Source organism: Hyperolius riggenbachi, chromosome 2 (genome assembly GCF_040937935.1).
Source record: "Hyperolius riggenbachi isolate aHypRig1 chromosome 2, aHypRig1.pri, whole genome shotgun sequence".
Classification (NCBI taxonomy): Eukaryota; Metazoa; Chordata; class Amphibia; order Anura; family Hyperoliidae; genus Hyperolius; species Hyperolius riggenbachi.
The window spans coordinates 44,814,912-44,840,684 of NC_090647.1; the positions used below are offsets into that span (position 1 = coordinate 44,814,912).

General features: G+C 46.5%; 1 protein-coding gene across 13 annotated transcripts in view; it reads left to right on the forward strand.

The window, feature by feature from the left end:
- Positions 1-7,535: 7,535 nt before the first annotated feature.
- The window catches only part of TENM4 (teneurin transmembrane protein 4), a 1,797,006-nt gene continuing 1,778,768 nt past the window's right edge, over positions 7,536-25,773 (forward strand). For 12 of the 13 annotated variants that reach the window (XM_068266709.1, XM_068266713.1, XM_068266710.1 and 9 more), the window contains exons 1-2: positions 7,536-7,630; positions 22,316-22,424. The gene's annotated coding sequence lies outside the window, so the exon portion shown is untranslated. Of the gene's footprint in view, positions 7,734-22,315; positions 22,425-25,773 lie in introns of all 13 variants that reach the window. The other variant, XM_068266708.1, reaches the window with a different exon arrangement.

The following is a 25,773-nucleotide window of genomic DNA, read 5'->3' on the forward strand; positions in this document are numbered from 1 at the left end:
TGATTGAGCACAGCTGGCTCTGAAGACTCCTCCAGCATCACTATAGTACAGAGCACTTGGGGAGGGATAGAGAGGTTTGGGGCTAGGGGCTGTACACAAGAGCCTGCTGCACACTGAATAGGGACTGTCTACAAATCTTAGTTTGGGAAACTTTGTATGATTCCTTACCAGTTGCTGAGCAGATTCAGTCATTAAAACAATTGTGCAGAGAGCAGAAAGTTTCTTCTCCCTGTGCCCTTAGTTGTCAGTCTCTCAGGACAGGGAAAGGAAATATCTCCCCCCCACGGGGCCCCCTGTGGTTTCTGGGCTCCCCTGCGGCTGTATCCCTTGCAGGGTCTATTGTTACACCACTGAAAGGAGGCACTGCCCCAGAGTCCCAGACCTCTGCAGAGGCCCCTGCGCCACTGGTGGAATACACATATCTAGGTCCCTGGAACTTTTGTCTGTCTTTGTTTGTTTGTATTGTTCTTCTCGTGTCAGCATGGGTTTCTCCCACATCCCCAAAACATACACATAAGTCAATTTGCTTTTCCCTAAATTGGCCCTAGCTTCTTGTAGCTCATCTAGAAGAAGCTGAGCCTTCGAGGGAACCTGGCGAGGTAAGTTCTCAACTCGCAAATCTGCTGTTGCCATGACCGAGGGAAGGGCGACACTTGGTGTGTGTGTTAGGTGAGGGTGGGGTGCCCTCAAGGCCCTGCGCCCAGTGCCTCTTGAGCCTCAGACTCCTGGCTGTAGGTAAGGGGGAGGGTTAGTGCTGCGAGAGTAAGGTTAGGGAAGTCAATAATATTACCGATATTATACTATCGGCATTACCTGGCACCTATTTTTTTAATATGCAGTACACATAGCAGGACACCTAAACATCCCTGGAAAAGTCACATGAAATGTAGCCTATGTTGCAGTTGTGCACAGGAATGCGAAAACAGGATACACTGAGAATATTGGGGATCACTATATTATTGCTGATACCTCATGAGATATCATATATCCACAATTATTAGTATCTGGGGAACAAAAAACATCTATCCCTCAACCAGTGGCGTAGCTAAGGAGCTGTGGGCCCCGATGCAAGTTTTACATGGGGCCCCCCAAGCACTCTATACATGACAATCGATATACGGCGCACCAAAACCTGCCAATGGCAACTAGAGTGTCAGAGGTGCCAGAAGGGGATGGGGAACAGTTTGTTAATTATTACCACTATTCCAAGTATCTATAGAAGTGATTATTATGATCACAGGACCAATAGACAGCTAATACTGTGGTTGAGGGAGGGACCTTCGGGGCCCCTCTGGACCAAGGGCCTCGATGCGGTCGCCAGCTCTGCACCCCCGATTGCTACGCCCCTGCCCTCAACCTCACCCTAAACTGCAAATTAAACAAACCTAAAAAAAATGAAACCTTAAAAAATCTAGTGCCAGCGTCACAATAAAAGCTGCATGTGTTAAAATGCAAGAGTCAGACATTATGCTCTGGAAACAGTCAGCAGTGCTGGAATTCTCCTGTTGAATACTTTTGATGTGAAAGCCACATATGTTGCAGGAAATTTAAAGCCTACCTCCGGGCTCAGTTCTAAATATACCATCTGATCTGCTTTGTAATCAGAGCATCCAAATGTTTTTATCAAGCAAAGCTTCAGCGGGATCCTGTCGTGGGAGGGCTGATCTCTGCTGTTTTCATTCACTGACTCACGACAAGTAGGCCAACCAGGAGGTCTGTAATTCCGCTGGCCTTGCATGCAGATTTAATTCAAATTATATGCAGCTCAAGACTGGGGCCGTCAGAATCATTGCATTGAAGTCATTATGATTGACCCAATTTCCGAGAGATGTACAATTTGCATGAAGTTTCCATGCAAGCTGCAATTACCGCATTTTTTGCCTTACAAGACGCATCTTTTCACCCCCAAAAGTGGGGGTAAAAAGTCCCTGCGATTTTTGGATCTATTGCAAAAAACAATTGCATACACGTATGTGTTTTCTCAATCGCAATGAGAAAATGCATAGAAAAGAGGCGATTTTTTTGGTGCATTTTAACCATTTACTGACATCCTAACGTATTAAAACGTCAAGCTCGCATATCAGCGGTACAGCCAACCGCCGGCAGTGGATGACAACGCGCTGTGGCCAGCAGCAAAATCTCCGGTGGTCAGGATGCTGTCTCGCCTTCGTCAGATCTGACGAAGGCGCAGCGTGCCGAAAAACACATAATGACATCAAACGCACACTGATGGCAAGCCACGCCCACTCTCCAACAATGTTGGATGTCAAACTCCTGCAGATGTTGACCTGGCTGGGTTTCAAACCAGGGACTCAGCATTGTAAGGCAAGAGCGCTATCCACTACGCCACCGTGCTGCTCACAGTAGATATATATTATACAGTACAATATATGTTATTGCTATAAACTAAGAGGGATATGGATGTTTCGTTTTAAACCATACCAGTTGCCTGGCAGTCCTGCTCAGCTCTTTCACTGCAGTAGTGGTTGAATCACAGACCTGAAACAAGCAAGCAGCTAATCCAGTCTGACTTCAGTTAGAGCACCTGATCTGCATGCTTGTTGAGGGGCTGTGGCTAAAAGTATTAGAGACACAGGATCAGCAGGAGAGTCAGGCAACTGGTATTATTTTAAAAGGAAAAATCCATATCCTTCTCAGTTTAGGTTCCCTTTTAAAAGGAAATAAACATGGCAGCCTCCATACCCCCCTTGTTTATTTTGTAGCAAAATATCGGTACTATCTATACTCGTCGTAATTCACACTTTCAGAATGTAGAATTTCTGAAATTTACTGATATTCTACTTGCCGAATTTGGACGCCCAAATTCCCTTGCGCCTTTTTTTCATGTGTGCAATTTGCATTGTTTAAATTATATAATAGATATGGCAGCCTCCCTATCCCTCTCACTTCAAGTTTCCTCTGAAAGGATTCTCGGAGGTATTCCCCTGACTGACCAGCAGAGGGCTTGTGAGGGAAGCGTTCCCCCCGCAGCGTGCTGAAATGACAGGATGGAGAGAGAGTGGCACGCCGGCATCTAAGCGCTCCTCAGTGTGAAACATAATGCATCACACAAACCCCTGGAGCATCGCACTCAGTAATCAGTATTTTGCATTCACACACCGGCCTAAACTGCTCGTGTTTTCAAATAATGTATAAAACGGATGTAACGCCGGATGACTGGGAAATATAATATATTTTTCCGGTAGAGAACGTCACACAAGGGGGTCTTTAGGAAATGTTTACTAACATTAGAGGGAAAATAGAGGCCCCCCGCTTCTCGCTGTTGCGTAGCAGTGAACCACAATGGCAAGTAATTACATGCTTTGAGCTCTGCTATATGGAGGAGGTACTCAGGAAGCTGCGCGATGCTGCGATTGTTCACGCGCGCTGAAGGGCCGAGAAGCACATGCACTGTGTACGTTCTATGCAGGGGTGTAACTACCATGTATGGGGCTCCCCTGAAAAAAAAAAAGATTGCATTGGGCTCAGTACTGGTTTAAACTGGGGCCCCAAGGCAAAACTAACCTCCCCAACCCTTCCCACAACGTATTCACCCCCAGGGTCCCCAAGCGTCGGCCCTAAGGGCCGCTGTACTGTTTTTGTCAACATAGCAACTCACTTGGTCCGCAGGGCCGGATTTAAGCCAAGGCCACATAGGCCATGGCCTAGGGCACCACAGGATCAAAGGCGGGGGGGGGGAAGCAGGCTATACTGGGGGAGGGAGGGTCATCTGGCTTCTTATACTAGAGTATAGTGGGAGGGGCCATCAGGCTATCTAAACTGGAGTGGGGGTGGCATGGGTTATCTGGCTACCCATACAGGAGGTGGGGGGTAGGAAAGGGTCATTTGGCTGCCTATACTGAGGGGGGCAGCTGCTGACAGTGGCCTTGGGCGGTAAAGGGTACAATTCCGACCCTGCTGGTCCAGCATGCTGCTCCAGTCCATGCACTCCCATCTTCATCCCCACTGGCTGCTTCCTCTCAGTGACCCGGTGCATGTTATTGCATAATGACATGCGGCAGTTCATGGAGAAGACGGGGAGTGTGAAGAGAGCAGCTTGCGGGGACAGGTGAGTTGCTATGCTGTCCAAACCTTGCAGGGGCCCTGGGGAGCACAAGTCAAACCTTGGTGGACCCGGCACCGCTCAGGGGCCCTGGAGCCATTGCCCCTTTTGCCTATATCAGGGTTGCCACCTCATCCCTTTGAATATTGACACATTTGAATTATACATGTCTTGTGGCTAGTTACTGTAGTTGCAGTTTAGGCACTGATTATGTGTGAGTAGCCCCAGAAACTGAATAACATAGATGTATCGGTATTTAAAGTGAAACTAAATACTGTTTAAAAAACAAGAGTTTCACTTACCTGGGGCTTCTGCCAGCCCCCTGCAGGTGACCTGTGCCCACGCAGCCACTCACCGATGCTCCGGTCCCATGCCGCGGCTCACTTTCACTTCGTACAGTTTGAGTGCACTGCGCCTGCGCAGCCCTGACCACACACCTCCTTGTTCACACTCCCGAAGCCGGACACGTACTGTGCAGTAGAGATTTTCTCATACTGCGCCTGCGCAGGGCGCTCCTGGCTAAAGGAGCGCATACTAGGATACGCGCGGCCAGGGCGCAATGGAATGGAGGTCGACTTAGAAGTCGACCTCCATTACGGGAAAAAAAGTGAGCCGAGGCAGGGGAACGGTGGATCGGTCCAGGAATGCGCGGGAACAGGTCAGCTGCAGGGGGCTGGCAGAGGCCCCAGGTAAGTGATACTTATATTTTTTACACAGTTTTCAGTTCCGCTTTAAATGGATGAGGTGGCAACCCTGACCTATATGGTAGCGCTGGCCCTGATTGGGTCTTCATGTAGTTTGTATGTTCTCCCTGTGTCTGCTTGGGTTTACTTCAGGCATTCTGGTTTTCTCCCACATCCCAAAAACATACAGATACGTTAATTAGCTTCCCCCTAAATTGGCCCTAGACTACAATACATACATTACATGATACATACATAGACATATGACTATGGTAGGGACTAGATTGTGAGCCCCACACAATCAGTGTACCAGAGACGAAGTGAAGTCAGGGCCCATTGGTGCGGGCACCCCTGTTTCTCTACTGTGGCTGGGAGCATTCTGCACCTGCGCAGTAGCACTGCATAGGCACAGAGCAGGTGAACGTGACTGGCCCGCACATGCGCATTACACACCAATCCGGCCAAGCTTACAGGGCTTCTACCGAACAAGCGAGTAGGTGGAGGAAGACGGCAGAGCGATCGGTGCGGAGGGGGCTGGAGGAAGCCCCAGGTATGCATAAAACTTTTATTTCACTTCGTCTCAGGTTTCCTTTAAAGCAAAACTTAACTAACCTTAAAAACCTTTCCTGGGGCTTCTACCCAGGGCCGGGCTGAGGCAGAGGCTGGAGAGGCTCCAGCCTCAGGGCGCAGTGTAGGAGGGAGCGCACAATTCATTCAGCTGTCATTCCTAATTGTGTATGAAGCAGAAAGAAATAAGAAAAGGGGATACATGGCAGTGACTGCAAGCCAGATAACTAGACATTAAGGTGTTGGGGAGGTTGTGGGCCCTGTCGCCCTCTTAGTCTAATAGCAATCAGTGTGTGACAACTGGAGTGGGAGGGATGGAGGGGCGCACTTTGGTGTCTCAGCCTTGGGTGCTGGAGGACCTTGTCCCTGCTCTGCTTCTACCGGCCCCCTGCAGCCCTGCACCTGAGCCATCCTGGAACAATCCTCCGGTCCCCCGCAGTGGCTGAGTTTCTATTTCGGCAACAGAGCCAGTCGCCGGCCACTGCCCTGCCCATGTGCGTCCTCGTTCACGATCCCGTCGCCGGAAGTGTTCTGCGCAGGTGCAGTTCTTGTATTGCGCATGCACAGGACATTCCCATGGCAGGAGCATGATCGAGGACACATGCGGCCAGGGCCTCGCAGGTGCAGTGGCTGGCGACTGGCTCCGTCGCCAAAATAGAAACTCAGCTTGGGTAAGATCATACCTCCCAACTTTTTAAGAGGAGAAATAGGGACACTTAAAGAGGAACTCCAGTGAAAATAATGTAATAAAAAGGTGCTTAATTTTTAACTCTAACTGATTTGCATTCTGACATTTATCACATGGTGATATTTTTACTGCTGGCAGGTGATGTCAGTGGAAGGAGATGCTGCTTGCTTTTTTTGGCAGTTGGAAACAGCTGTTATTTCCCACAATGCAACAAGGCTCCCACAGTGTGATGTCAGGACCTCAGAGCTGTGAGGCGCTGACATCGCACTGTGGGAGGGGTTTCACCACAATATCAGCCATACAGAGCCCCCTGAATGATCCGTTTAAGAAAAGGAAAAGATTTCTCATGGGACAGGGGGTATCAGCTACTGACTGGGATGAACTAGTTCAATTCTTGGTTATGGTTTCTCTTTAAAGAGGAGCTGTACCGTCAAAACGTCCCCTGGGGGGTACTCACCTTGGGTGGGGGAAGCTTCCAGATCCTAATAAGGCTTCCCACGCCGTCCTCCGTCCCTCAGGGGTTTCGCTGCAGCCCTCCGTGCAGCGGTGACGTCAATATTTACCTTCCTAGCTCCTGCGCAGGCGCTCTGACGGCTGTCGGCTCAGAAGTAGGCGGAAATACCCGATCGCCGTCGGGTCTGCTCTACTGCGCAGGCGCAAGTTTCCGGCGCCTGCGCAGTAGAGCGGACCCGACGGAGATCGGGTATTTCCGTCTATTTCCGAGCCGAAAGCAGCCACAGCGCCCCCGCTGGAGCCAACAAAGGTAAATATTGAATCTACAGTCGGGTCTGTCGCCGGCTGTTCGGAGGGCTGCAGCAAGACCCCCGTGGGACAGAGGACGGCGTGGGAAGCCTCATTAGGATCCGGAGGCTTCCCCCACCCGAGGTGAGTACCCCCCAGAGGAGGTTTTTGATGTTACAGAGTCTCTTTAAGCCATGCCCCGGCCACACCCCTAGTCACACATAACATAAAGATTTCATAAAAAAAATATGTTGTTTTATAATTCAAACCACACTGGTCCTTTCTATCCTGGTTCATTTTCCTTCATAGTAACATTTTAAAATTAGTAATATATCAATTTAAAGGATGGGAATAAAGTTTAGAGTCAATCAAACACATTTTTTGGTTTTCAAAACATGAATGCTGATTTCACATACAATGAATATAGTTTAGTAGAGAAATATATATACTTACATAGAAAGAGAGACAAAGTCCTGAAAAGGGAACAAATGAGGAAGAAAGAGGGACAGAGGGACAGGGCTCCCAAAGAGGGACTGTCCCTCCAAAAGATGGACAGTTGGGAGCTATGATAATTAACAGCAAAGTCCCATACATAAGGGAAAAAAATGTTATTTTAGATCACAGAAAAATGACACTGAAGGTGACATGAATAAGCATATACTGATTTTCCAGGCCTTCTTTACTTTACAGTATTTGGGCACAGGGTCACTGAATGTGTTCTGCTTGTTCAATAAAGTTTTATCAGTGAAAAAGTGGCTGCTTTCCCTGTTGCAGAGCTGTGGAGACTGGGCGGGGCTTGCCTGCAGCCTCTGCTGAGGGGAATCTCCCAGCATGCATCTCGTCAGGCAGAGACTTGCCTAGCTACAGGATTCCAGCTTATTTTGTGAGGTAAAAATGGCCAAATAAGAACAGGAAATCGAGGAGTGCTGTGCAGTTCCTGGTGGGAGGTCTGCTGTCACTGCTGCCACACAGGCCTACAGGCTTGGTATAGGTAACAGAGGCCTCATATTCATCTCTATAGACTTCCATTGCAGGCTGGCTTAGCATGTGTTTACACATAAAAGGTGAACATTTCTGGTCCATTCAGGTAAAATTGATAGGAAACTGATACAAAACAGAATAAGAATCATTTATTTTACCAAGTGCAGTAGTCGGCACACAATAGAGCAAAATTACACACAGTGAAAAATCAGACCTAAAGTAAAAATTACATACAGAAAATAAAAACACAAACAATAAAAACATACATCTGGATATAGAGACCTATGTAACAGTAAGGCCTCGTTCACATCATACGTGCTTCCGTGCGGATATAGAAGCGCGTTGATGTGCTGAAACGCAGGAACGGCAGAAGGGCATAGACAGCCCTTCTACCGTTCACATCTACTGCGCTGCGCAGCAGTACGATGCGCTATGAAGCACTTGCGTACTGCTGCCTGCATTGCACTCACAAGCGCAGAGCTGATCCCATCACTGTCAATGGATGGGATCAGCAGCGGTGCAGATGGCGTGTGATCGTACGTGTTGCGTTCCGATCACATGGCCATCTGCGCTGAAGAGATGTGAACGAGGCCTAAGACCCCGTTCACATCTAAAATCGCAAAACGCTAGTGATTACCGCTAGCGTTTTGGGGGAGTAATTTTTAGCAATTAATGCGGAAAAAACATTGGACAAAGTAGTTTTTTGGGAGCGATCGCAATTAGCGGTTCTATACATGCAAATTGCAATCGCTCCAGAATCGCTGACAAAACTTTGGATATAACGCATTTGCGATTATTGCTAATCGCAAAACGCCCATAATCGCGGCAGTGAGAACACTGCCATAGGATAACAACTGCTAAGCGGTTTGCGGTGAGAGGGAATCACGCGATTCCCGTTCAGTTGTGAAAGTGGCCTTAGGGCCTGTACACACTGCTGCGCTTTTAAAATCGCATGCGATTTTTAAAAGTGCAAGCCTTCATGAGAATAGGAAAAGCGCATCGCACCAGTGTGTACAGGTCTCCGCGATTTTCATTATTTTTCAAAAGACCTTGAGATTAAAAAGCGCGTGCGATTTGAAAAGCGCAGCGCAAGCGCAGCAGTGTGTACAGGCCCTTAGGCTGCATTTCCACAGTAGCGTGAAATTTTCGCATCACAAAATTTTTTCTGATTGGTGAAAATTCGCTTGTCAATTTTTTCGCATTTTTATGCAAATTTTTGTACGCGAAAATTTGCTTTAGTCAAATCTAACAATCTGCCTAGTAACAGCTTAGTCGTGATTGCTGACAACTTCCTGTAACCACAGATTTAATGTGAATTTTCGCGCAAATAATGCAAAAATTTGCATTGCTATGCGTTGCCTATGCAAAGCATTGTACGAGAATTGTATCCGATGCCTGAAAAAATTTACCTCAGATGTACAAAAATTTGCATTGAATGGAAACAGCCCCGTTCACTACCATTAGCTGCCAAATCAATGCACATTTTCTGAGAGAGAAATCTGACACAAAACGCACAAGTGGAATCCTAGCCTAATGCAGGGGGAACTGGGATACCAAGCTAGGAGGCAGACCCAGGACAAGGTCCTCCAGCACCCAAGGCTGAGACGCCTAAGTGTGCCCCTCCATCCCTTCCACCCCAGCCATCACACACTGATTGCTATTAGACGAATAGGCGCCCCAGCCCCACAGCACCTTAATCTCTAGTTATCTGGCTTGCAGTCACTGCCATGTATCACCTGTTCTTATTTCTCTCTGCTTCAAACACAATAGGGATGTGATAGCTGAGTGAGTTGTGCGCCCCCTCCTACACTGCGCCCTGAGGCTGGAGCCTCTTTCGCCTCGGCCCGGCCCTGCTTGGAGGTTTTGCTGTGTAAGGGGCTCCAGTTCAGAAGGAGCACTTCTTAGGGGAAAAAGGAGTTCCTCTGCCTGGAGGTTTTGGTGGGAATAGTTTTGTAGCGGCTGCCTGAAGGCAGGCGGTAGATGTGACTGTCGGAGTGCTTACCACGTGCACTTACACGACAGCAGAGCTCCTGCGATGGGAGGCCTGCAGTGCAGTGACTTATACATCCCTGTGGGACGCAGTCTGGGCCCACATCGAGTTCCTCACCAGAGAGGACAGATGATGCATAACAGATAAGACAGGCCGGTACTGGGCCAGAAATGTACATATTTATGTGTGAACCAAGCTGTAACGCAATTGCGCTGCGTTTGCGATGCGCACACTTTCTTTTCTACTCACAAATGCACAAGGGGCTCTATTCACAATTATTTTCCACATGCAGAAAAGCACTTGCGGTAAATTCCCGAGTGAAGTAAGACCATCTTGACATTCACAAAATGTTACGCATGTTTATTTACTGCATGCGTAAAATTGTACGCATTGTTTACCCGCATGCATAAAAAGTACGGTAAAAAGTGCGGTAGAAGTCCGCAAAAGTTAGTAATTCCCGCAAGAAATCGAAATTCACAAACAAAAAGGGGGTCATTATTTCTGACTTAACTACTGATTTTATATCACCTACTAGTACTAGTAATTAACCAGCCTGGCGTTCTGTTAAGATTGCCAGGCTGGCGACCGGACGTTTTTTTTTTTATTAAAAAAAAACGATTGCATGCAGCCAACTGAAAGTTGGCTGCATGAAAGCCCACTAGAGGGCGCTCCTAATGCGTACTTCTGATCGCCTCCGGCGATCAGAAGTAACAAGAAAGGCCGCAATGAGCGGCCCTTCTTGTTATGCTTTCCACGTCCTGACGTCAGCCGCCTTTAATCCAGCCCTTAGCGCTGGCCGGAACTGTTTGGTCCGGCTGCGCTGGGCTCGGGCGGCTGGGGGGACTCTCTTTCGCCACTGCGGCAGCGATCAGGCAGCACACACGGCTGGCAAAGTGCCGGCTGCGTGTGCTCCTTTTTACTTGATTAAAATCGGCCCAGCAGGGCCTGAGCGGCAGCCTCCGGCGGTAATGGACGAGCTAAGCTCGTCCATACCGCCAGGCTGGTTAAAAGAGCCTTGAGCGCTGTGTTTGCTGGACTTGAATTTTTTTTTTTTTGACAAGTTTTTTTTATGCCACTTTTTTACGCATGGTTTCCGCATGTTTACTATGTAATTATGCATGTTTCCCCAATTTTTTTTTACGCATTGTTCCCGCATGCTGAAAACATGTGGAAATTTTTAGTGAATGTGGAAAAAATGCGGAAATTATCAGTGGCCGTAATATAGCGGTACTGCATGTGTGATTGTAAACAGAGCCCAATATAGCTGCTGGGAACGGATCGTGACGAGAATCGTGCAAGGCGCCGATTGCAACCTGGGAAAAAAGGTGCGCACTAATGGGAAATAAGAATCGCAGTGCTGTCACGAGCATCAAAATGGCTGCAATCCGCTTTTTGAAGCGGATTGACGGCAATTCGCACTTTGCTGGTCAACGGTGATCAGCAAAGCGGCGCTGCACTAGTAATACTATGGGACTACTCTCACTGCAGTGATTGCGCCGCATGTGGGATTATCACCAACTGCAAACGTGCTGCCTGCAGAATTTTCCCAGCGATTGCCTCACAATTCTCGTTTGCTAGAATTAAAAGTGCAAAACCCAATCACCCCAAAAAAAAAATAATCGCAAAATTTAGTTAAAAAAAGGGCAATTGTGATTTGCGTTTACAGGTGTGAACGGAGCTAAGAAGGCGGGTAGGAGGGAATCGGATACATATGAAAATGTCTGTGTTTGATAGTTATGGTTCAACTCCTTCTCTGGGTACAGATGATCAAGATGTGTGTTCCAATAGGTGTGAGAAAGGCCAGGTGCACCCTCAGCAGTGTTGCCAACTCATCCCTTTAATTACTGACACATATGAATTATACAGGTTTCGTGGCTAGGTAGATGCAGGTAAGGCACTGATTATGTGTAAGTAGCCCCAGAACCTGTATAACTTAGATGTGTCAGTAATTAAAGGGATGAGTTGGCAACACTGACCCTCAGCTAAAATGCAAGCGTTGCGGATAACGCTGCGTTTTTGCTTTAATGGAAGTCTATATGACTTTTCTATGCGTGCATTTTTAAAAATGCTGGTTTTGTTGGATAATATAAACAAATGCTTCAAAAACGCACATAAAGAAAAAAATGGGAACAAAATGGTATGCGTTTTTCATGCTTTTTTATTTGTTTTGTGATGTATTTTCGCTTTTTGTTGTCTTCCTAGTGATTTGCATAGATCAAAATATTAAAACGCATTAAAAATGTATACAATAGGGATATGCATTTGTGTATGCGAACCGCAGATGTTTAAAAACGCATGCAAAAGGCTAGAAAAATGCAGAAAAACAAAACGCACAGAAAAGAACGCACATGACAGAAAACGCAACCTTTCACTCTCTGTTATGTGTGCACCCAGCCAAAATCTTTTAATTACACATGGAGCACCCTCGTCCTTCTGTTTTTGTGAGCGTGTTCGGGGTTTCTGGTTCTCTGAAATTGTCTGTGATTTTTCAAGTCGTGGTGAAATACTGTACATAGTGTTTGGGAACGCTTACGTGGTGCAGAAGGCTGTCCAAAAAACCTGCAAAACGAAACACAGAAAATCTCAGACTTCAGCAAAATACTCACAATTCAAACACGTGTGCTCTGTGCCTAAAGCCTCGTTCACGTTATACATTTTGGCAACGTGTATAGTGTGTGATCTGCAAGAACATCAGAAGTGCATAGATTACACTGTTCTAACCTTTTGTGCTGCTCAGCAGTACGCTGTGATATCTTACTGCTGCACACCTTTTTTGCAAACGCAGCGCTAACCCTTTCACTGTAGAAAATGGGATCAGTAATGCAACACAGACGTTAGTTGCATTCCAAACTCACAGCCATCTGGGTTTGGTAATGTGAACGAGGCCAACGGCTCGCAAGCACTGAGCGATTGTATAGCGCTTAGAAAAGCGCTTTTGTAAACACTTTTCCTGAGCGATTAAGATTTTCACTTTCTGACGTCATTCAGGAAGGTATCTACAGTATTTGACCCGGAAATGAATAAATACAATGTATTTATTATAAGTGCTCGGGAAAACACTATACAAAGCGCTTTTTCAAGAGCTTTGCGATGTCCCTCAACCTTCCATTGAGCAAAACCGCTCAGAGAATGGTACATGTAGCGCGTTTTGCGATTTTAATAAAAATGAAACGCTCACATGTGAACACTGTCATAGGAAATCATTCCACAAGCACTTTTAGGGTGATTTGCAAAATCGCCAGCGCTTAAAAAATTCAGCATGCTGATAGTATGAACAAGCCCTAAGAGAATCTGTAATCCTGTCACCACTACTACTTGTATATCGGGTGTGGGAGACTGTCTTTCTCTTATAAGTCAGCACTTGTGTCCATTCCTGCCTAACATACTCCCTTTCCTCATGCCTGAAGCTACGTACACATATGCAATTACTGTTGTCTGAAACGTCCAATTATCGTTTCAGCCAACGATTGTTATGTATGTACAGTGGCCACTGATCGATATTGCTTGGGCATTGTGTTTATCAGATGGAACTGCGCTCAGTGTCCTGTTAACCCCACTGCTCCAGGCAGCACACTATAGAAGAGAAAATGTTCCCAAAATGTTCCAGTCAGAATAGCAGCGCCAGCAGAGTCCACTTGCAACCTCCACAGGACCTTAAAAATAAGCAGAGCAGAAGAGGGGAACCCTTATAGCAAGTAACGCCTTATCACAACACCCTTGTGCTCAAAAAGGTTGACTGAAGTGACCAGGGCTATCACCAATAGAACAGGAGGAATGCACCCCCCCCCCCCCCCCCCCCCCGTTTGCCCCTGCTCACCAGAACACTGCTTTGGTATATAGTGTATCATATCCCATGGGACAGCTTCTAGAAAGTATAGGAGAGACGACCTTGCATAGTGTAAATCAATTTAATAAAGCGCCAATGGCCCCTCCTAAAATCCAAGTACATTAAAAACTCTTGTAACAAAGCACATCATAATTACACATCCAGGTACAGCTCCGGTCGCCTCCTGCGCGTCCCCGGCCGGTGTCCTGTGTACAGTGTGCGTGCGTCTCCCAAGCTCCCAAGTGTACCCGAGTACAAAATGAGACACTTACTTAAAGAGAGGGAAGCTTCAGGATCCTAGTGAGGCTTCCTTCTGTATTCCAATGTCCCCCGTCGCTGAGTCCCCTCTCCCCTCCCCCGAAAATCAGCGACAATGTATTGTTGTGAATCACATCAGGACCGCAGAGCTCTTCTCCCTGTTCTCCCTGTATTGTGGCTGCACAAGCCCGCCCATGCGCAGTAAGCCGAAGCCTGGGCTCTGCGCTGCTGTGCTTGCGCGGCCCTGCTCAGATGTTTACTGCGCGCCCACACTGCATGACGGGAAGGAGCGCAGTAAAAGGGGGACATCTGAGTAGCAAGGGAAGCCTCAATAGGATCCTGGGGCTTCCCACCCTTAAAGGGAAGGTTCAGGGAACTCTTGAAAAAAATAAAAATCCCTATCCACTTACCTGGGGCTTCCTCCAGCCCGTGGCAGGCAGGAGGTGCCCTCGCCGCCGCTCCAGAGGCTTCCGGTCGTCTTCGGTGGCCGACCCGACCTAGCCAGGCCGGCTGCCAGGTCGGGCTCTTCTGCGCTCCATGGCCGGGCTCTTCTGCGTCCCACGCCGGCGCGCTGACGTCATCGGACGTCCTCCGGGCTGTACTGCGCAGGCGCAGTAGTTCTGCGCCTGCGCAGTACAGCCCGGAGGACGTCCGATGACGTCAGCGCGCCCGTGTGGGACGCAGAAGAGCCCGGCCATGGAGCGCAGAAGAGCCCGACCTGGCAGCCGGCCTGGCCAGGTCGGGTCGGCCACCGAAGACGACCGGAAGCCTCTGGAGCGGCGGCGAGGGCACCTCCTGCCTGCCACAGGCTGGAGGAAGCCCCAGGTAAGTGGATAGGGATTTTTATTTTTTTCAAGAGTTCCCTGGACCTTCACTTTAAAGGCCACCTCCAGCCAAAAAAGGTCTGAATGGCAATACATATATGTAGTCTAGGCACTGTGTACAGTTAGATGAACATATAAAGTTTACATCTGGTACATCATATTGGATAGAACAGACTCATATTTATATGTGTAAGTAACACTTATTCCTCCTGAAGCTGAAAGCATTGTGCCCACCTCTTCAGCCTGGTTAACTCCCCTGCCTCTCCCTCCCCTGCTGTCTGCCTGTCTGGATCAAATTACTTCTCTTTTCACAGTGTGTAGGAGAGAGAAGACACAGAAAAACTGCTGTAGCCAGTATTATCATGTCTGTTTGCTGTAATTCTTATTTCAGACTAGCTGATTGCCCGGCGTTGCCCGGGAATGTATTTGGCTAGTGTTAGCTCCGCCCAGTTTTTCTAACCCTAACACACAATTACTCAATGACCAAGTTTGTGAGCTTTGCGGTCTTTGGAATCAATAATTTGCATTGAAATGAAAAAAAATCTAATTGGCTGTTTGTGGCTCCACCCCCTTTTCTGAATTTTAACCCCAGTCACCCAATGACCAACTGTAGCAGGTTTGAGAACCCTGCCATTAACAGTGTAAGAATGGCTGCAGTATACTTTTTCCCAGTGAAATTTGTATTTGTCTCCGCCCACTAATGACCTGGAACTGCCCGTGTATGTATTTGACCAGTTTTGGCTCTGCCCACTTTTTGTAACCCTAATGCACGAACACTCAATGACCACGTTTTTGAGCTTTGGGGTCTTTGGCATCAATATTTTGTATATTCCCATAGAAATTAAACAAATCAGATTGGCTGTTTGTGGCTGCGCCCCTCTCCAACATTTGAACCCCAGTCACCCAATGACCAACTGTAGCAGGTTTGAGGCATCTGCTATTAACAGTGTAAAAATGGCAGCAATTTAAATATTCCCCTTAAAAATCAACAGGTGAATTTTGATTGGCTATGATAGGCTCCACCCACTTCCCTGAATATTAATCTCAGTCACCCAGTGACCATCTTGGCAAAGTTTGAGATCCCTGCCATTAACAGTGAAGAAGGGCTGCAGTTTACATTTTCCCAGTGAAATTTGTTTTTGGCTCTGCCCATTTCTGTAACCTGGACACACAGTCACTCAATGACCATGTTTGTGAGCTTTGGGTCCTTGGCATCAATAATTTGTATTTTCCCAGTAAAATAAAACACATCTGATTGGCTGTTTGTGGCTCTATCCCAGGCATGGGCAAACTTGGCCCTCCAGCTGTTAAGGAACTACAAATCCCACAATGCATTTGTCTTAATGAATCATGACTGTGGCTGTCAGACTCCTGCAATGCATTGTGGGACTTGTAGTTCCTTAACAGCTGGAGGGCCAAGTTTGCCCATGCCTGCTCTATCCCCTTTTCTGAATTTGAACCCCAGTGACCCAATGACCAACTGTAGGTTTGAGGCTTGTGCCATTAACAGTGCAAGAATGACAGCAATTTTAATATTCCCCTTGAAAATCAACTGGTGAATTTTGATTGGCTTTTTTAGGCTCCACCCACTTATCTGTATAATAATCGGTGCCATTAACAGTGCAAGAATGGCAGCAATGTAAATATTCCCCCTGAAAATCAAAAGATGACTTTTGATTGGCTGCTGTACGCTCCACCCACTTTCCTGAATATTAATCCTAGTCACCCAGTGGCCAACTGTGTCAAGTTTGAGAACCCTGCCAATAACAGAATGGCTGAAATCAATCTAACAAACATGATTGGCTGTTTGTGGCTCCACCCCCTTTAGTGAATTTGGTCCCCAGTCACCCAATTACTGACTGTATCAGGTTTGCGGCCTCTGCCATTAACAGTGTAAGAATGGTAGCAATGTAAATATTCCCATGAAAATCAATAGGTGAATTTTGATTGGCTGTTGTAGGCTCCTCCCACTTTCCAAAATCTTAATCTCATTCACCCAATGACCAACTGTGCAAAGTTTGACAACCCTGCCATTAACAGTGTAAGAATGGCTGCAGTTTATATTTTCCCAGTAAAATTTGTTTTTGGCTCCGCCCACTTTGTGTAACCTTGTCACACAGTCACTCAATGACCAATTTTGTGAGCTTTCAGGTTCCTGGCATCAAAAATGTGTGAATGGAAGCAGTTTATCCAGCAAAGAAATCTGATTGGCTGTTTGTGGCCCCACCCCTTTAACCTCCTGAGCGATAATCCCGAGCTGAGCTCGGGGTATATCGCGCAGGAGGATTTCTCAGGCCCTGGTGGGCCGATTTGCATAATTTTTTTTTGCTACACGCAGCTAACACTTTGCTAGCTGCGTGTAACTTCCGCTCGCCGCCGATCCGCCGCCGCTCGCCGTGCCGCGCAGCCCCCCCCCCTCCCCGACCCCTTGCGCAGCCTGGCCAATCAGGCCAGGCAGCGCTGAGGGGTGGATCGGGACTCCCTCTGACGTCACGACGTCCAAGACGTCGGTGACGTCATCCCGCCCCGTCGCCATGGCGACCGGGGAAGCCCAGCAGGAAATCCCGTTCTGAATGGGATTTCCTGCTTACTCTGATCGCCGAAGGCGATCGGAGTGGGTGGGGGGATGCCGCTGCGCTGCGGCTATCATGTAGCGAGCCCTGGGCTCGCTACATGATTTAAAAAACAATAGTGCTGCGCCACCTCCTGGGCGATATAATTGTATCGCCCAGAGGGTTAATTAATTTGGACCCCAGTCACCCAATGACTGACTGCAGCAAGTCTGAAGCCTCTGCCATAAACAGTGTAAGAATGGCAGCAGTTTAAATATTCCCCTTTAAACGCAATAGGTGAATTTTGATTGGCTGTTGTAGGCTCCATCCACTTTCCTAAATCTTAATCTTACTCACCCAGTGACCAAGTGTGCCAAGTTTGAGAACCCTGCGACAAACAGTCTAAGAATGGCTGCAGTTTACATTTTCCCATTTAAAATGAATAGCTGAATTTTGATTGGCTGTTTTATGCTCCGCCCGCTTTTTCTGGATTTGTAGCCTCGGTCACCAAGTGACCAACTGTGCCAAGTGTGGTGACTCTGGCTTGATTACTGTGAGAATGGCAGCCTTTTACATGTTTTCCATTGACTTGAATGGGTGGAATCTGATTTGCTGTTTGTAGCTCCGCCCAGCTGTGCAGGGGGGCCGCGACACCCCCAGAACCTATCATCCCAGGTAGTAAGGGATCTGTGTACCAAGTTTCGTTCAAATCGGTCAAGCCGTTTTTGCGTGATCGCGGCACATACACACACACACACACACACACACACACACACACAAATACATACATACATACATACATACATACATACATACATACATACATACATACATACGATTTTATATATATAGATGTCTGTCTATCTGCCTAGATTAGATCACATGGACATGAGGGGTGGAGTTATGACATCAATCCCCCAGCATCCTTTGCACCTATGGTTTGGAATGAAAAAAAAGGCCCAGGGCCCACTTTCACATTGGGGGCAGGGATTTCAAGACCATAGGCTCGATTCACTATGCTGTGACAACTGCTATCACAGCAGTTATCACGCGAAGTTTGCGCATGACCACATGCGTGTAAACCTTCGCTTATCATGCGAAGTAACACTGTTTGTGCGCAAACCTTTGCGCGCGGCAGCTCACGTGATAACTGCTGTGATAGCAGTTGTCACAGCATAGTGAATCGAGCCCCATATGTGGAATAGAACCTTGGGGGTGAGAAAATCAATCTTTATCATGTGTGAGTTTATATATCTTGGCAACTTATTAGGTTTAAAGCAAACTGTAGTTTAGGTACTCTTTAAAGGAGTTATCAGCCAAATTAGGTAAAATGAGCTTTACTCACCTGGGGCTCTCTCCAGCCCCTTGCAGCTGACTGTCCCACGCCGACTGCTCTGCTCCCCGCCGCTGTCCCGGTCTCCGTTCTCGTTCTTCGAAGCACCGCTGTCAACCATGGCCACGTGGGCCGCGGCGAACTGCGCGGAGCAGTCGGCGTGGGACAGTCGGCTGCAAGGGGCTGGAGAGAGCCCCAGGTGAGTAAAGCTCATTAAAATGAAATAAACGATTGTATCCATCTTCCTTCTCCTAAAAATTATTTTTTTTTAAGATATTCCACAGTTTTATTTTGTTTAAGTCTACTTTTTAAGTTTTAACTGTTTTATTGTTTTTGCTCAATTACACATTCATTGAAGTATGCCAGAGCTAAATCTATGAACTACTGACCCTTTTTATCTCTTTCCTGCTCTCAGAAGCCGTTTTCTGCTAGGAAAGTGTTTTATAGTTCTTATCAGTGAGGGTCACACTGTAGTCACTTTCTGTCTGAGTCAGGACTGAGTCAGCCACTTACATACCTGATATTTAACTCTTTCAGGCAGAGAAAGAAAAAAAGGAACACAGCCTAGTTATTAGTTTGTTAGGCACTGTACATACACGTCTATCTCATCATGTCATATGTTCGGGTGAGTATCTGATTTTGATCCCAAGCAAGATCTGTCCTGTCAGGATTTTTAACAACACCCAATGCCTGAGCATGACCATTCGCAATGCTTTTTACTAGCACCGCCGACTGACTGAAGCCGCTCGTCCGCAGATCGTCTTCCCTCCTCCATAGTAACAGAGCAATTGCTAGCCTCAGGGCCTGAGTCTGTACAGGATTGTTCCACGAATTGACGGGCCACAATTCTCGCATGTGTGCACTTAGCTTTACCCTAACCTCCTTACAACATATTCTCCTTAGCACCGCCCAGTTATATTGCTGTTGGCCCTCCTGCACTCCATGCCTAGGCACAATGAAACGCTGGATTTCTGTATCCCTGCACTCAGCTACTATTATTTTCCTAGTACAGTATGACTCCTGCTGCCTCTACAGTGTAATTATTATTGCGCATTAAGAAAGTGCTGACATTTTTCACAGTGCCTTACAGAGTGCACTGAATAATTTACTAGCAACTGACTGTCCCCCGGAGTAGCACAATCTAATCCCTGCCATAGTTTTAGTCTGATAATCCTATCTTGTCTGTGTTTTTGGGATGTGGGGAGAGACTGAAGTGCCTAGACGAAACGCATACAAACAGAGAAAAACAAGCTGCATGCAGATAGCGTGTGGTCAGGGATCAGACCTGGCACTCTAGCACTGTTAATTCCAAAAGACAATTAAACCACTCGGTGTTTAAATGGAAAACCACCTGCTTAACATCTGACTGGCCAGTTATCTGCTGTATAAGGCCTCGTTCACATCAAACGCGCTTCCGTGTGCATTTGGAAGCGCGTATGATGTGCTGAAACGCAGGAACAGCAGAAGGGCATAGACAGCCCTTCTACCGTTTAATCTACTGCGCTGTGCAGCAGTACGATGTGCTATGAAGCGCTTGCGTACTGCTGCCTGCATTTTGCTCGCAAGCGCAGAGCTGATCCCATCACTGTCAATGGATGGGATCAGCAGCGGGCAGCGGCGCAGATGGCGTTCGATCGTACGTGTTGCATTCTGATCACATGGCCATCTGCATTGAAGAGATGTGAACGAAGGCCTAATGCTACTGTCTGCTAATGTTCATGACAAACACTAATAAGGACTTTTTCCCACTGACTGCAATCCGCTTCAGAAAGAAGATCGCAGCCGTTGTGCCGATCGCAATGAGGACTGTGATAACATGTAAATCGCGGTGCTCATTTCCCACAAGTGCGCATAGTTTTTTCCCAAATCGCAATAGTCGGGCTGTGTGATTCTCACCGGTAATGCAACTTGTGATTGTCAATTGTGATTGCGCTTTCCAGTGACAAAGGGCCCTAACTGCACAATGTGTGCACAGAGCAGTTAGTGAGTGGTAGGCGGATGCTGCTTCAAGGCTCATGCACGAGTCCCGCTCCCTGTCCCAAATGCTGCAGCTGTCTGCAAATACCAGATGGTGCAATTGACAAATAGTGACTGCCTGCTTGAACTTGGAGCGGAACTGAAATGTCTAAAAAAAAGTTTCACTTACCTGGGGCTTCTGCCAGCCCCCTGCAGCCAACCTGTGCCCGCGATGTGACATATCAATCTTCAGTTCACGGTTCACTTTGCGCACTGAGTTGTCCACCATTCCTGCACAGCCCTGGTCGAGTGCATCCTCGTAGGTGCAGTAGAGATTTTCTCATACTGCGCCTGCGCAGGACACTCCTGGCCATGGTATTGCGTACAGAGATATGCGTGGCTAGGGCGCAGTGGAGGTCGACTTTGAAGTCGGCTTCCACTACGAGTAGGAAAGTGAGCTGCAATGGTGGAACGGAGGAACAGTATGTGGCGTGGGCACAGGTCGGCAGCAGGGGGCTGGCAGAAGCCCCAGGTAAGTGAAACTTTTTTAAAAACATTTTTTAGGACTTCTCAGTTCCACTTTAAGCTTGGTACACACTTTCAATTATGATTTGCCAATCACTGACTAATTTTACCACCTCCATGTTGTATAACAGATTTTGAATACTATAAACAGATTGTGTAGGTGAACTCATACTACATGGAGGTGGTAAAATTGGTCAGTGATTGGCCAATCATAATTGAAAGTTTGTAGCAGGCTTTAGGCCTTTTTCAATGGATAGCTGAACTGTGTGCATGTCGGGCAGTTCATTGTCCTATCTGCATCCCATGAGCGCCATTTGGGTGCATTGAAAATGTGTTTACTAAGCTCTTAACCACTTAGGTCTGTCTGGAATTATTTATCATTCCAGATAGCCTGCCCTGCTGCCACTGTGCCGGGCGCGCGAACACGCGCTCCTGCCGCCTTCCGTTAGCCCGGAGATCAATGAGTGGGTGCACAGTTCCCATTCATTGATCTATGTCTCTGTATGAAAAACAGACGGCTTCTCTAAAAAGCTGCGATTTTTCCGAGTTTCACGTCATGTTCCTGTAAGCGAGTGCTCTCGCTTACAGGATGAAAAACAAAAAATTTACTGTGGCCATCTTGTGGCCAATTAGTAAAACTAAATCTACATACATTTTTTTTTTAAATATACACAATCAATTACATTTTAAATTATCTGTTTACCTCTCCACTCCAAAAACCCCAAATAACACTTAAAAAAAACAAACAACATAAGTAGTTATCTAAGGGTCTGAACTTTTTTAATATGCATGTCAAGCGAGTATATTACTATACTTTTCTAAATTATAAGGTGATGGACGCAAATTGAAAAAATGCACCTTTATTTCCAATTAAAATATTGACGCCATACATTGTTATAGGGACATAATTTAAATGGTGTAATAACCGGGACAAATAAGCAAATAAAATATGTGTGTTTTAATTATGGCAGTATGTGTTATTTTAAAGCTATAATGGCTGAAAACTGAGAAATAATGATTTTTTTCATTTTTTTCCTTAATATTCCCATTATAATGTATTTAGAAATAATTCTTAGCAAAATGTACCACCCAAAGAAAGCCTAATTGGTGTGCGGAAAAAACAAGATATAGATCAATTCATTGTGATAAGTAGTGATAAAGTTATTGGCGAATGAATGGGAGGTGAAAGTTGCTCGGATGCATGAGGTGAAACGACACTGAAGGTTGAACTGGTTAAAGATCCATTGAAATGTGCTTGACACTTGTGAGAGGGCAATGTTTATATTATGAAATGTATACTTACCTGACCAAACCAATCTTTATTCCAGGTGTTGCTGCCGCTAACGCAGTAGTGGCTGTGCATCTTGGAACTGCATCCCTTACGCTCTCCTCTCCCACTCCGACACAGCGGCCTGCTCATGCTGATTGGTGGAGAAGGTAAGCGGAAGAGCTGTATTTATGCATATGAGATAATAGTTACGGCAAACAATCTTTTGTGATCGCTTTGGGTGAGAGTTAACACCTGACCAGTGTACAGGTTAACTTTTTGGAAGACAACACAGCATTGGGCAGTGGGGTGATTGGGGGGCGTGGTAGGAGCACATATCCTACTTCAGCTCAAAGCAGAACTGCAGTAGCGATCAGCTGGGTGGGATCTAACTAAACACGTCACCAGAAAACAGCCTGCCAATGTTGGGGTACTCACGCTAGATGGTCACATGATATAATCTCAAATAATCATTTTAGGTGATGAAAATCTAGAGTTTCCTTAATTCTAATTAACACTATTGGAACCAGTCTGTCCTGTTATTCACTGATGTGATGTCACTACCTACAGATGAGATGGCCAATTATATGCTAATAGCAGGGGCTGGCTAGGAAACAAGCGCATGCCATCCGTAGCCACAACCCCCCCCCCACACACACACACACACTAAGGTTATTTAACACCCCGGCGATCCCGTCTCCTCTCCACTTCCTGTTTAGTTCCTGTTCCTGTTTCACAGCATGGTGATTAGCTGGCTGCCGAGCTCATTCAAACTAACAAGTGGAGGGGAAACGCGATCGTCCAGCAGCAGGTCGTTTAAACCCAGCCGCCTGTCACACTGAACCCTACGCTCACCACAATAGAAATTTTTCGGCACACCATTGAGAAGCACGGTAAGCGTAATTTACCGTTTTGAAGTGCAACATTCTGGCGTAGTGATAGATAATTACCGGAAGTGCACCGTGCGCAAAAATGTTGAACTTCAAAATGGTAAATTACATTTCCCGTGCTTTTCACTGGTACGACAGAAAGTTTTTATTGTGGTATGCGCCATTTTTTCCTGGTCCGCCCCCACCCCGTGCATGCCACAACACCCACCCCTCCACCCCCAGGTGCGAATGGCCATCATGACCACTTGTCCATGTATCACATCCATGACAACTGCCCGATCCCCACCCACGGCCACAGGAGGAGATGCTTATATTTTCCGAGTGAAAGCATGTGGAGGATAAGCCATGAGCCAGTTAATTTATTTATTTATGTTTTTGGGATGTGAGAGGGAACCAGAATGCCTGGAGGAAACTCATGCAGGCATACAAACATACAAACTTCATGCAAAAGTGCCCTGGTCCAGAACTGAACCAGAAACCCAGCAGTGCAAGGGGAGAATGCTATCACCACCCTACTAACTCTATCTTACATTGTGTAGTAACTGCTTTGCTTTGCAGATGTTGGGTGTGATCAGTGCTAGGGCAAACACTGAGAATGGTGTGCATTATTTATGTCTGAGAATGTGGGCTATTATACCGATGCAAGTAGTTACTGAGTTCAGTCTTGATTTTTATTGTGATCTTATCATGCTCTACAAAATGCAGGTTTTTTATGGTTTTCTTACTATGCTGCAGTTTTGTGGCAGATTCTTGTCTGGTAAATATGAGCGTTATACTTAATCACTTAAAAAAAACTGTAATGAAAAAAAAAAACCCTCTGGGGGGTATTTCCCTGTCCTCCGATGTCCCGGCAATCCAGCCCTGCAGGACTCTGAACTGCGGCGAGGTAAATATTTACCTACTGTGATCCTGCGCAAGCACACTAGCCGCTCTTCATTCGGGTAACGCGGAAATAGCCGAACCTGATCCGATCCACTCTACTGCGCAGGCGCGAGTCCTTTGTATCGGGTGTGGCCATACACTTATAGATTTTCAGCAGATTCGACCATCGTATAGATTCCTCTCAGATGCCGGTTAGGTCGAATCTGACAGGAATCTCTCTAGGAACAGATTTCCAGTAGATTTCAGAATTCAATCTTTTGAAAATCGATTGAAATGCCTTATTGCACCATTCGATCCAATGCAACTCTATGGGCCATCGATCTGCTGCCATCTGCCGATCGACCTAGATTTTCCATCCTGACCGATCGAGCAAATCGATTGAAATCAGCCGGAAATTGATCGGCCGATCGATCATGCTTTCTGCTGCATCGATTTCTAGCCGATTCAATCAGAACGGCAGTCAATCGATGACTGAAATCAACCAGTGTATGGGCCCCTATAGACTTTCCTTCCTGCTGCTAATTGATAAGTCTGCCTTTGCCAGACAGAATTATCAGATTGAGCTGAAATAAAGCAGAACAACTTCTGTTGTATCTGGGGGGAGCGGAGAACTTCTATATTTCTATAATCTCTATTTGCTCACTAATTACTTCATAAGGAGTACATCTGATAATTTGTCTTGCAGTCGGCAATGAATCAGTCAGCTTTAGTGAGATGCAAATGTGCATTTAAAAGACATCAGAACAGTCTCATAGTGTTTCAAATGCATTTTTTTGTGTGTTTGATATTTTACAGGAAAATCATTTTTTAAATACAATACCACTTTAATACTGAGCCAGTTCAGTAGTGCGAGTACGTTGGGTTAATGCTCTGAACTTTGTTTTCAGTTATGTTAAGCCCACAATATGTACAGTAACATTTTAGACGGTGTAGTGTGTAATACAGCAAAGACAAGGTCATCACAGAGATGAATAATCTGCAGACTGACTAATGCTGAAGTCATGCGGCAGGAAAACTGGAGAGAATTTTTCAGATTTTCTGCTTATTGTCTTGTCTATTGTAATAGTCTTTATATGCGCATTTCCACTAGCTCGGAAAAAGAAAGACATTGAGGCAACTAAAGTCAGTGGGCTGCTGATCAAGTAGCAGCTAGCCGGTTAGTAGAGATGGTCCAGCCTTGGAGAACTCATGGAGAAGCACATGATCAGTTTGATCAGCTGATAGATTTGTAAGCCTCTGATTTGCTGTGATGACTTCCTCGTTTAACACATGATCATGACCAGCTAATCAAAGCCTCACAAATCTATCAGCTGATCAAACTGATCACATGATTCTCCATGAGTTCTCCTAGGCTGGGCCATCCCTATTAACCATCTGCTAATGTATTTGGCTACAGTAAATGTGTTGTTCATACTCTAGCCAGAAAACCTCTGGATTCTCTGAAACCCCTCTGCTGCAGGCCCAGGATCCTCTTTATCTTTGTGCTTGCGCTCCCCTCCGAGTACAAGTGCAGCCGCACTGCACAGGTGCTAGTGTGTTTGCTTCTGCTCAGTAGTGTGGAGCTTAAGAAAGAAGCTTTGCGCAAGCTGTTCCTGGCTACTGCACAAGCATGGGTCGCACTTTGCGCGTGTGCAGTCGCGTTTGTACACAACTATTAATGTTGAAGATTGGTCAGAGGATACCAGCACAGGATGGGCTTCAGGAGACCACGGAATTCTCTAGACCATCCAGAGGCTTCCTCCTACTG